Below are 13,290 nucleotides of genomic sequence, written 5' to 3' on the forward strand. Positions count from 1 at the left end.
ACAGACACTTGGCTGCTGCAGTGTATAAGCCTGGGCAAGCTGGGTGCACCACACACACAGAGTGATTTGACTTCTGCACTAGAGATAGGAACTTGAGCAACTTCAGAATCTGCTCAGAAATCTGTCCATCACACCATTATTTCTGCCCTTTTCTTTTCTCCAGGCAATTTTCAGAACCGTTCTAAGGGAAAACCATCCCCTGTCATGGAGACACACAGCACATGCATCTTTTAAGCCCATAGCAAGACAAGCTTTCCCCTTTCTTTCAGTGATCCCTCCTCCAACTCCTACCAGATGTTCAGATGAGTGGATACCTCATTGGTAGATCTCAAATTTCCAACTGCTCTGATGCAGGTTTTCTCATCCCCAGCAGTTGGCTGAGATGCCTTACAATGACAGAATCATAGAATCATAGAATCACCAAGGTTGGAAAAAACCTCCAAGATCATCCACTTCAACCGTGCACCTATCACCAATATTTCCTCGCTAAATCATGTTACTTAGTACAGCATCTAAACCTGTATGTCCTTCTGCATGGCAACATGTATTTTACAAGGCAATCCATTGGCAAAACCCTGCCAGTGCTCTGACACACTGCTTCAATCTTATGCTGGTGCTTATGGACAGCCAGGGCAGAGTTCCTGGAGGAAGAAGTAGGGCAGGATTTGCATAGGTATTTTTCAGTGGGGTAGCTCATGAATAAGTCTGAGAATATTAACTCCTGTAGGAGCAGGGCTAGGCCAGTCCTGGTACGGGAAGGAGCTTCAGTGCCCATCAAGCCCAGTCCCATACTTCAGCATGACACAAGGGTTGTTTCTTGGTGACAGCCATGCCCTGCCCTCCAGTGACAGGCTCCGCAGTCTCTCTGGACAGGCTGTTCTGTGCTTCCCTGTCCTTGCTGCTGAAACCATTTCCCTGCAGCCTGACCAAGTCTTCCTTGCTGCAATTTAAGTCTACTATTTTTGTCTTTGCCACCTATTGACAAAAAGAACAAATACTCATTCCCTCCTTCTCCGCAATAGTCTTTTATCAACTTTAAATCACTTATGCTCTTCCCTTGATTGCCACCAGGTTGTTTTTTTTTGGCTGAATAGTGCCAGGTCTTTCAACCTTTCTCTACTGGTGAGGTTTTGTAGACCTTCTTCATTCCTGCTCTTTCCGTTTAGATCTCTCTGACAACACCCTAAACTGTACACAGCATTTCAGATATGAAGCATCGCCACAGCTGAACATAGGCAGAGAACTGCAACACTTCTGCACTGTGGTGCTGTTTGTATAGCCAATACATCTGGTGTGTTTCTGCCATAGCGCGAATCATTTTTGGTTGGGAGGCTGGGATCTCCTCTAATTCCCACATCATCTTCTAACACGCTGCTGCCTGCTAATAATGCTCTTTGAAAATGCCACCCTCAGTCCGAGCTGACAACCACCACTCCACTCCTCTCACAGCAGCACTCCCAGTTGGTAGGTCAGCCAGTTGACTGGAAAGTTAATTGGACATCCAGGAAAGACTTACAGGGAAAAGGTTAAAACATAATTTGCCTCTGCTTTGCAAATCATTTGCTCTGCAGTTCTGCCTTGTTTATACACAGGGCTCATTCCAAGTGGGACTTGCTTCTCCTGCAATTTGCCCTTGTCACAAGACTGTCACTGTAATGAAAAAAGGGTTGAGGGTGACTTACCAGCTCTAATGGAGTGGCACCCTCATTAGGGGTGCTGCTAAGTCTGTCTATCAGAGCACTGAATCGTAGGGGCTCCAGAAAGTATCCCAAGAAGTGCACAATTTCCTAAGTGAAGATATTTTTCAGCTCCTCTCTGATGTATACACATGCACTTAAAACCATGTGCTGTGTCCAGCAGAAGGGCTTCCAGCAGCAATGTGCAGCCCTTACCAGCAGGTGATTCATATGAGGGGCTGCTGCTTTGCCCAGTGGAGCTCTACCAGCATGTGTGAAAGGGAGGCTTCTGTGTTAAAGGAAGCTGAAGACACCACCAAGCCTACTTAGCTCCTCATTCCTCTGCCCTAGGATGCAGATATGAGCATACCACTTCAGGAGAAGTTTCTGTGATAGGCTGTCTGAAACAGTGGTGGTGGTATCACTGATCCTGTCCCTGCAGCAGTGATCTGTTTCAACCCTGGGCATCAACATTTTCCTAAAACAACTTGGTTAATCCCATTGCAAGTAGGACCCGTTTGCTTGCAGCCCTGTCTCCCTAGAGTACATTAACCATTCGTAACAAAGAGCATTTATATAAAATTGAGGTGTCATAGTACGCATCAGAGAGAGAAAAAAGATATATCACGGTGTGTTAAAAAAATGTCAGGTTGTGATATCTTGCACAGAGCTGTAGAGATGTTTTCACTAATTCACCTTGGCAGCCAGATTAGGTGAGTCATATTAACTCTAACCTCCAAGGCAAAGCGAGGCGGGGGGAACAGAAACACAGCTCCATACACAGAGCAAATTTACAAATGTTTCAGCGCAGAAGCCAGCTTTGGCAGGGAGCTGATGGTTGTCACGTTGCAGTTTATCAAAGCGGGGAGGGAGAAGGTTGGGGCAGTGCTCTCTGGTGCATACAACAAAGAACATACTCTGTTAGGCGAAGAGCGGGACTGCCAGCTCGTGGCAAGTGAGCTGCTCTGTTCCCCACTGACAGAAAACATCTGCCTTAAGTGCACTACCCAGGGGAACAATCCTGGCCTCACTGCCAAAACCGTCCTTGCTCACAAGGGCTGTCCCCCAGCTGTGTTGTCTTTTTTGGGGCAACTCCTTTGCTGTGAGGGGCCTACTGTGTGTCTCCCCTGCCTGCCTGCCTCAGCCACATTTCATATCCCCTGGGTTCATAAATTAAATCATGAACCCTAACAGCAAACCAGCCCTGCAGTGCCAGCCTACTGGCAAGAAGCATCCTTCTCCCCAGCCCATGGATGTGCCCTCATAGAAGCCCCCACAGAAGCCCCTCTGCATATTATCCCCCGGTGACATGCACACCTGCCTATGCTCTCATCCATGCTGCCAAATCACACTGTGCATGCAGAAACACAGACTTGGACTTTCCCCATGTGTTAATGGACATTTTAGAAATGGGTGCACTCGTAGAGGTGGCAACCATGATGTGTGCCATCCTCTCCTTTTTGTGCCTACCACACTGGGCTCCTCCTTGTGCAGAAATTTCCTCAGTGCATTTCTTTTTTTAATTCCGTTGTGTTCTTCTATTAAACTGAAGCTCAAGCTCCATGAAAGTATCTGTTTGCATTTGGTATGTGCAAAAAGAGATCAGATGCTCTGCCTCTGTGTGTTTCTTCCAAGCCCCTTTGTAGTTGTGAAGAGGGGTGAGCAGAAGGGGCTATGTGTCCTGGCTGGGCTCTCCTCTGCCTAAAACAAGATGTAAAGGGATGAAAAAGGAGTGCAAATCAATAAATGCCATTTGAAGTGGTGTATTTTGTATGTGGCAACTTCCAATGCTGAAGTTTTATTCCCTCTGCACTGCCCATTTACTGTTGAAGGTCTTGCCCTCTTAACTTTCTTTCTTCCCTCTGCAACTTGTATTCCCTAGAAATAGTCTTCTAAAAGCCAAAAATAGCCACAGGAGACTTAGACGTCATTTTCTTGTTTTACATCTAGCTGGGATTTTTTTTTTAATTCAAAACTTTGAAGTTTTCATTTATCAGCCTCCGTCTCCTCACCCATCACAGATTCCAATGAACTTGGCAATTTTTCTGTCCCTTAGCTGAAGAAGCTTGTTTTTAGCAAAGAGATCAGTGGAGAGCAGCAGATGGTAGATGAGCAAAGGGACCGTCAGTGCTACAATGCTACAGCAAGGAGGGAAGGTAGAAAAATGAGCATGGCACAGGATACGGAGAAAAATAGATGGAGAAAATGAAAGATAATAGAGAGGGAACAAAGAGAGGGACAGAAGCTGAAGCTGGGAGAGGGAAATGGAAACAAAGTGAGATTCTTCAGGGACTGAGAAAAAGAGAAAATGGTGGCCAGCTACAGACACAGAGAAATGCATTGAGCCAAAGAGTGAGATATAAAGGCAGGAAGAGAGATGGTGGCGAACAGAGATGCACAGTGCAGAGAGGCACAGGCTGCCATGGAGTCACCACTGCCAGAGGGACAGGAAGAGAGGGGTCAGATGTAATAAGGCAATAATTACTTTGTTCAGGGAGCAAGGCACAGCAGGGTATTTATTGTTCAAGCTGGCCTCATGCCTCCCATGCCCTTAGGTCTGTAGCTATTACACATGAACCAAAAAACTACTGCAGTGCCAGCGAGGGCTCTGGCCGAGCTCTGGTTCCATGGATGCGAATGAGTCAAATTAGCAGGAAATACCCTGCCATGACTTTTCCTGTCGCTCATGGGACCTTGCTCAAAAGCAATCCCATTTTCTCCTTCTGTGCTGAGCTGGCTGCTGTACCTTTCCAGCCAGGACTGTGCTCCAACAGCTCAGGAAGCCTGCACACCTAGCAGGTGTGTAGGTTTTGGAGACCCTCCTCCAAACCCTGCACACCTAGCGTGCACGTACAACACGCTGGATGGAAGCAGCCTCTGTCTCCAAACTCCTGCTCCCCCTTTTTATAAGTGACCACTAAAGGTTGTCTCATGCACACACCACTGGGTGTGGGCACAGAGCAGGTGTGCAAGAGACCACTATGTCTCAATAACTGAGTACATTTTTTCTGTTCAAAACTTATGTGGACATAAGGAAGGGAACCTTTCTCTGAAATGCCAAATTCTGGTTTTGTTGAATCAGAAAAAGGTATTTCATTCTGCCTCAGCTTGAGATGTCCATCTCTTTTCTTCTTCTTTCCCCCCCTCGTCCCCCCCCACCATTACTTATTGAATTGGACCCAAGTTTGCTAACACTTTTTTAATGAACAGAAACAGCATTTTTTTAATAGCTAAATTGCTCTTGCACAAAACTTGGCCGTGATGCCAGTGTATAAAGTAAATTATCAGCCACAAGGTAAATTAAGTCATCTAATGTCACAGCTACAGTATTATGCTCCCTAAATGTTGCATGCTGCGATGTGAGTTGTGTTAGGACAGTGCTAAGAAACATCAAGTACTAATCCCACTGCCAAGAAAATGACATACAAACACGAACAAACCAATAATTGCACTGTTCCTCCATCCCCAAAATTGGAGGTTACTTTACAATGTGAGGCAGGTATCATCATCAGCTGGAGGAATCCCTGCAATGACACCAGATGCTTGAATAAAACCATGCATTGGAAGGGAAAGGTAGAGAAGTCCTCGGGGCTGAGGGGACTGTGCTGGAACAGCTAATAAAAAGCTGGTTGAAAGCAGGAGGTCCAACAAGGAACGCCAGTGCCAGCCCAGCAGCCCTGAGTTTAGGAGTTACATGATGTGCAGTCATAGATGGTAGCACAGCTGGGGTTTGTTGCCCACTGTGTTAAGCACAGGAAGGCAATGTCAGCTGAGACTTGCTGCATGGGACTGAGGTTTTCTGCATGTCATGGAGACTAATGAAAGGTAATTAAAATGCAACAGAAAGCAGCCAATCACTACTGTCTCCCATAGCTGGGTCACCTGGTTTCCTCTCATTTGGCCTCTTCTACTCCTTCCCCTACAAGTTCTTCTATCTTGGACAAAGCACTCGTGCTATCATCGTTAAGCAGTTCGAAGACAAATTTGACAAGTTCTTCCCTGAGGACTCAAGGCCAAGGAAAAGATAACAGCAAGAAGTCCATTCTGGGGCATCTTCCATAAAGCACAGCTGAACCAGACTGCTTCTATCCTGCCAGCAGAGAGCAGGAACGGACTGCAATGTCCTCACTTTAATTCCATGAACCCTTATGTCAGGCTTAGAACTCTGGGAAACCTCATGTGATGGTGCTCAGTAGTACTGGTTGTGCCAGTCAGCCAGTGTAAGAACCACAGGGTTGGTCTGTGCTTGGTGGCATCTTTAAATGTCCTTCTTATGTTCCTTACAAGAGTCCTGTGTCCTGTGTAGAGCAAGACATGCTCAATATACTATTGTGCAAGAATTAAGCGGCGTGCTTTCGCTGGCATCCACAAAAATGTTTCCCTGTTTTTAAATGCGGATTTGTTGCCTTCTGTGTTATGTACACTTGCACTTTTTGAGAAGAAGGGGTAAGAATGAACCCAGAACTTCAATGTAACTTAAACATTGCAAGAAATACAAAAAATAAAAATAATACAAAGATTCAGTGTAGCTCACAGAATTCCATGCTTTTATGTCCAGAACGTGAAAAAGGCCTAAGAAATTACAGTCTTTACTCAAAATTTTGAGATTTATTCAAAATAGGAAACAGCGTTAACTCAGCAGCTTATACATTGCTGTTCTTTCTCTGCACACCGGAGTGAATCATTTCACAGACAGATCACACAGCCCCTGAATCTCATGTGCTTTTGCAAGATCGCAATTCTTGTAGCTCATTGCTGTTTTCAGCGAGGCTACTCTGAACACAGAGTTCACAACTAAATCGTAAAGACCAGGGATTTCCGTATCAGCCTGGATCTTTCCGCTGATCTTTTACACAGCTATAGTTTTGAACTGTAGAAATGGGGTCAAAGAGTTAAGCCACCCCTCAGCAAGATTTACCCTTTCAAAAACACGTCAGTGTGTTGCGACGCCTGGCGCCAATATTTGTATTGGTGGATTAGCTCCTTGAAAAATCATTTTGTTTGCTTTCCTGTTGGCCACTCTCCCTGCTGCAATGTTTCTCAATTAGGTCCAGCACAGAGACTGCCTGACACCATCACCATACCTGTCATTCATGAAAGGAGCAAGGGGCTATTCTCCAGGGGACGTGGGGGATTGGAAGCTGAGGCTGGGTGGCTGCTCTTAAGACAGAGTGTGCATGAAGCACTGCCAGGTATCAAAACAAGGATCACAGAGGATTTGAGCAGGGTGGAGTGTGCTGCTAAGATAACTGCCTGGGCTCGTACACTGCAGGAACTTCAGATCAGTTGGGCTGGCTCCTGTGATATTATCATCTGAGTTATCTGCTGTTGATTCATAGTGATACTGGTCCAGATAAATTACTGCCTCAGCACAGGGTGTGTAATTCCTATGCTATTAAACACGCCCTTGCTTTACAAAGAACAGGGAGTCTCTCTCTCTCTCAAACTAGCAAGGCTGACTGCGAAGGAGGAGGAAGGCTTTTGCTCATCTTGCAGCTTATACAATTGCACAGGGGAGGCAAGCGGTGAGGAAATACAGGCCCTGATTTTGAGCTTTTCAGCTCCCAGATGCTGCTCCTGCAGTTGCAAGTGCAGCTGCTGGTCATCAGCTCTACCGCAAATCACGGCTATGAGTTAGATCCTCTCCCATCAGGAAAGTGAGATATCACAAAGGGAGAAAGCAGAAGATGATGAGTAGAAGAAACAGTTTCAAACCACCTTCCCATTTCTTCCACCATGCTACCTTGTGAGACTACAAGAAAGTCTGAGAAAAAAAAAATAAACAAAAAGGTATTTCATTGCCTTTGTCCCAGTTCCAAATGCTCTTTCTTTCCATGATGCTTACAGAAAACTTCAACAGCAGTACTGGATGTAGGATACAGACGGCAGACCAAAAACACTGACCGAGAGAGCATGAGAAACCTTCATTTTATGTGCCAGACTCATTGGCTCCTTTCTGCAATCTTCCTGAAGAGAAAGGTGTTTTATTAGCACGAGAGTTTTACCATAGATGAAATAGCAGTTGTTCTAATTAAACCAACACAGAGCAGGACACCTTAATCACCGGCACAATTTCATCTTCCTCGAGGAGAGAAGGGAAGAGGAATCACACCTGATAGGTGAGAGGGAAGAAGGGGAAATGTGCTGATTCCTCAATTTAGAGCACGAAGGGATCTCTCATCTCTGTAAAGATTAATGTAAGCTTCTGATGACATGTTTTATTAAATGGTTATATAATAATTAATGCTTGAAAACAAGGTTTCCAAAAGCTTCTAAATGCTTTAACTGAACAAGATCCAGCAGCTTTTAATGGCATTTGTGCTTGCAAGTCACTCAGGTGCACTGGAAAATGTCACCTTTGCTCCCCTATTCAAATCAGCACCTCATTTACTCCATCAGCACGACCTTGTGAGGCTATGTGGAAGCAACCAGGGACAGGGGTGAAAACCCTGAGACCTCCAGGGAGAGGGCCCATGTCCCCTCAACCTTGGGCAGAGGGAGGAGGGATTGACAGCACACGGCCTGAGTGAGAAATCCATCAGCTGCTGAGCAAGTACCCAGACACCAAGGACACCTGAGGAAATAACAGCACAATAATTCCCTTCCTGACTTCCAAAGCTTGCAGTGGGGAGGCCCATCCGTCCCTGAGATGAGGCATGGCAACAGGCTAGGTAGAAATGCTGCTGGCAAGCTGGGAGGCCAGTGGGCCAAAGCTTAATAGGAAAACAGCAGTGATTTGTCTCCACCACTATTTATGTTTCAAGCACATGACAGGCTGTCAATGGAAGTGAGTGCTGCTAAATTTACTGCTTCTAGGATCTTGGCCACAGTTGCATACTTGACAAGTCACTTCATTCAAAGTGCTAGGTGCTGGGCCAGACCTTCATCTCCCTTGCTCCACTTCAGCAAAAGCCACAGCTACCTGTATATATGAATACCCTCCCCCTCGGGGTATATATTAGCAGGGTATGAGCTTAGAGAAAAGGGACATTCCCTACACATTCATTTTTAACCTGACATTTGCTGGTCTTGTTCTGAATGCAGACATGTCGGAGCTTAGTAACAGAGCTGGGCAGTAGGAGAAGGTGAGTAAAACTGTGTACGTGCATGGGTGCACGAATGGGGGAAAGTATGCATGGAAGCTGGGACTGAACGCATGGCAGAGCATTAACATGATGAGGTGCGCAAGGGAAGGCTGGCAGGCAGGAAAATGAATGCGGGAGATGCTTGCAATCTTGCCTGGGTGCAGCAGAGCTTCCTCTGCTTCCTCTCTGCTTTGGAGGACTGCAGTTCAGAGCACCATTTGCCTTCACTGTCTCAAGGGCTGCACTGTGCCTGCCTCTACACAGCTACATGCTCGCCCAAGAAAAAGCACTGTTTTGGCAGATGTGACCAGAGACTGGCTCCATTTCTGCATGAGAACATTTCAGGGTTGATCCTTCTTACCTAGGCTACAGTCCAGGTGTGGCCCGTCTCACGTCAGTGGGGCTATTTCCACAGCCTCTCACAAATCCTGAGTTCATCCCACAGCAACAAAACTGAGCACTGCCCTTCCACACTTCTCAGCCATTTGCTCTGGCCCCTACTGCAGCAAGGGGATGACACTGAGAGGTGGGAAAGATGGGAAGTTGTTCTGTGCTAGTGCTGCGCTCAGATGAGTTCTGGACCCAGCTAGACACCACCCCTGCAACGGCCTCCTAGCAGCACAAAGGTCTGTCATGCTTCCTTCTAGCTTCTTTTCTCCTCACAGTACTACAAACACCTTGTTGAAGAGCACTGGTCTTAAGCATTCTGAAGCTGTTCTCTTCTTTACAAAGCTGTGCAGCTCTGTCTCCCCATTTGCCCGCAGATATCAAGACTAAGTTGTCAGGGATATGGTAACATGAAAGACAGCCACAGTGGAGTAGGCATATCCCATGGAACTGCCGCAACCTCTCCTTTCCTTATTTCCATGCACAGTGGAACTCTGCCTTTTTTCTTGCATACTCTTGATCTCATATACAAGATCCTTTCAGTTTGTTCTCTCATGTGCACTCAGCAGATCATACACATGCATGCACACAAACACACATCCCTACTCAAGAGTGCTGTGCAGAAGCAGGACGCATCCTCTTGTTTTCTGTCACATGCATGCACATTGATTGCAGCTCTCCACCAGCCCCTTAGGAATCTGCTTCACTCCCTTTTCCAATGGGCCAGAGGCCCTTGTTCTGCAATTGCGCCACATAGTTTATATGATTAAATGTAGCATCTGCAGCTACATTAGCTGGGCTAATAGTGACAAGTGCTATCAATCCTCATACTTGAGTGAATAAACTGATCGCTGGCTGGGGACAGAAATCTCCCCTTGTCGCTCATCATCACAACGCAAAAGCTGTATGCTTCATGTGGGTTTCTACGCCGCCTACGCAACAAACCAAGACTGCAAATGGGCCACTTCTCCCTCCTGGCAGACTAGAGTGCTGTAACATTGGCTCGCATCAACAAAGGCATATTTACTAGCACTGCAGTACGCAGATTTTGGTCACCTCTCCTTTACTGCAGCCCCTTCTCCTCTTTATCAGCATTGCCACTGAAAGCATCTGCAATTATCAACATCTTGTCCTTGTCTGCTGATCTGTAGGGCCAGTCACACATGGACAAAGATAGAAACCTGGACTGAAACGTGGACTGAAGGAAACAGGTGGAGTTCATAAGTTCAAAATTGACAAATAGTTCTGGCTATCTTCTGCTCTTTCTTTGGTTCGCTGCTTTCCAAGCAACGTAACAGACACTTTTCTAAGTGGCTCAGCCAAGGCTGCTCTAAATTTTACAGGGGGGGGAACACGACAATTGTGCCCTCCCACCTGGCCTCCAAGGACCAGGAATTCATCCACAGTAACCATCTGTGCTCCGTGGACTGAGGTCCTCTGACACTTTTACTAGATAAGAACCCCTCTTAATAATCCAGACACCCAATCTAATTCCTTTTTATCACATCTCCAATAACAATATTCCATCTGAGCACTCTGTGTAGGCGAGGACTCAATGGAGAAAAAAAAAAAAAAGAAAAAAACAAAAGTCCTGCAACTTCTGACCAGAAGGAGTTGAAATAATAATTTAAAAAAATGGCTCTTAAACCTCCTCTCCCCAATCACTTATTTCCCTATTTCTCAGCTGCTCTCTAAACTGCTGTCCTTGTATTTCTAGGTTCAGCATTCCAAGTGGGATGCTGGTTTTGATTAAAACAACTTCCCGGCTTACAGGTTATGTCAATATCCTGGTGGGACTTTATGCAGTCTGCAATTTCAGAACAGTTGAAGGAGGAGAGGAATGTTAACTACATTAAAATGGTGGATTTGTGTGCAGACTATTTTTTTTTTTAATGCTGCATTAGGAGCAGAAGGTCCTGAGATAATTTTTAGGCAGTTTGAGCTTACATATACATGGGGATGAGTAGAGCAGGAAAGAGAGGGATGAAGAGGTGAAGGAAGGAGAATGGAGAACTGGGGAAGAACTAAGTAAGACAACAAAACACAAACAAAACAAGACAAAACAAAAAAAAAGCATAAAGAAGATAGTTGGTGAGAAAGAAGTCTGAAGGAAAATTACAGAAAGGGAGAAAGATAAGGAAATGAGACAGAGAGCAAGAGATACAAGTTAAAGGTTGATTAAAATTGGAGGGGATGCACAGGGTTAGTCTAAGCAATGTGTATTGCCATGGGAAAGCAGTGAGGAAAGTAGATAGTGTTGGCTGGAAATACAACACGCAAGCGGTTACTGAACTCTGAGCCTTTCAGATGTATTTGAGTTATATTGATCTGTGGTAAACAACTTCACTGCTCACATGCAACTCAAAGCTGCTAGCAGCTTTGCCACTTACATGGTATATATACATGCATGGAACATACAAGTCAGAAGATAGATAATATGTCTCTATGATCTTCTACAACGAAGCCTAGGGACAGAGTGAGTTTGGTGCCTCCTCATTATTTTCTGTTTGCTCCATCATATTAAAGGCAGATAAAGCATATCATTACCTAACTACCCTCCTATTTCTAGATAAGTAAGTGCTACCATCTCGAATGCGGACGACTCCTCTAAAAGGCCTCAGCTAATAGAATGCTTCATATTATGAGACAGTCTGTGATTAATGACTCAAGAAGACAAGAAAGAAGCTGTACTCTGAGCCCACAAACAATCCCAGCACCGCAGGAGATCCAGAAGGCAAGATCCAGCACTTTTCACACAGCCCTGGAAGGGCTGGAGAATGGGTCAATGTCTGGATGGAGATCAGTGACGAGCGGCACCCCTCAGGGTTCATCTTCATCAATGACATTGACAGTGGGATCAAGTACACCACCAGCAAGTTTGACACCAAACTGTGAGATGCGGTTGACACACCCGAGGGATGGGATTTTATTCAGAGAGACCTAAACAGGCTCAAGCAGTGGGCCCAGGAGAATCTCATGAGGCTCTACAAAGCCAAATGCATGGTCTTGTACCTGGGTCACAGGAACCCCCACTATCAGTACAAGCCAAGGGATGAAATGATGGAACTTAGCTCTGCTGAAAAGGACCAGGGGTACTGGTGGATAGCAAGCTGGACGTGAGACAGCACTGTGCCCTCAGCCCAGAAAGCCAACTGTATGCTGAGCTGCACACTCAGCAGATGAAGGGAGGTGATCCTGCCCCTCTACTCTGTGCTGGTGAGGCCTCACCTGAAGTACTGCATCCAGATGTGGAATCCTCAGTACATAAGAACCACGGACCCACTGGAGCGCCTTCAGAAAAGGGCCACTAAAATGATCCAAAGGATGGAACACCTCCCATTTTGTGAAAGGACAAGGGAAAATGGTTTCAAACTAAAAGAGGGGAGATTCAGATTGGATATAAGTAAAAATTTTTTATGCTAAGAGTAGTGAGGCACTGGAACAGGTTGTGCAGAGAGATGGTAGATACCCTGTGCCTGGAGACATTCAAAGTCAGGCTGGATGGGGCTTTGAGCAACCTGATCTAGCTGTAGATGTCCCTATTCATTGCAAAGGATCATCTTTAAAGGTCCTCTTCAACTCAAATGATTCTATGATCCTCTGATGCTAACTAGCAGCTTGTCAAAGAGCATTTGTCATATGCAGTCTGCTATGAGGTGATCTCCACTCACATGCAAGGAAATCCTGGTTCTTCCATTCCCTGTTCTTTTTCCATCTAAAGGTATGTGTAGGAAGTCATGATAGAAAGCTGGTGGAATGAGAGATTGAGGTACCTGTTCAGGTATTTTCTTAAGCCAGAAGCCTTCCCAAGCCCTTGCCAAACAGAAATTAGTGGAAGGTTGACATTTAACCTTCTCAATTTGAACATCCTCTGGATATCTGCACATGCTATTTCTGCTAGAATGCTATGTCAACCAATGCATCACTTGCCTAATGATTCAGGGATTTGAACACCTTAACTTGGAGTAGACAGTGAGTTAAGGTAGGAAGGTATGACTCCCTGTCTGTGTTTCTGTTCACTAAGTCATCCATAACACTGGTAGATTTCTGTACTAGCCCAAGGACAAGCTGTGCTCTTTTCAATTAAGAAACTAAAGATAGAGTAAATATTTAAAGTACCCACAAAGATGATGCCGGCAGAG

At 45.6% G+C, this 13,290-nt stretch overlaps 1 protein-coding gene across 2 annotated transcripts in view; it reads right to left on the reverse strand.

Moving 5' to 3' along the window:
• The window catches only part of LSAMP (limbic system associated membrane protein), a gene marked incomplete at both ends in the record, with an annotated part of 283,351 nt that overhangs the window by 24,955 nt on the left and 245,106 nt on the right, over nt 1-13,290 (reverse strand). The window lies entirely within an intron of this gene.

Source organism: Tetrao urogallus (genome assembly GCF_951394365.1).
Source record: "Tetrao urogallus genome assembly, chromosome: 1".
Classification (NCBI taxonomy): Eukaryota; Metazoa; Chordata; class Aves; order Galliformes; family Phasianidae; genus Tetrao; species Tetrao urogallus.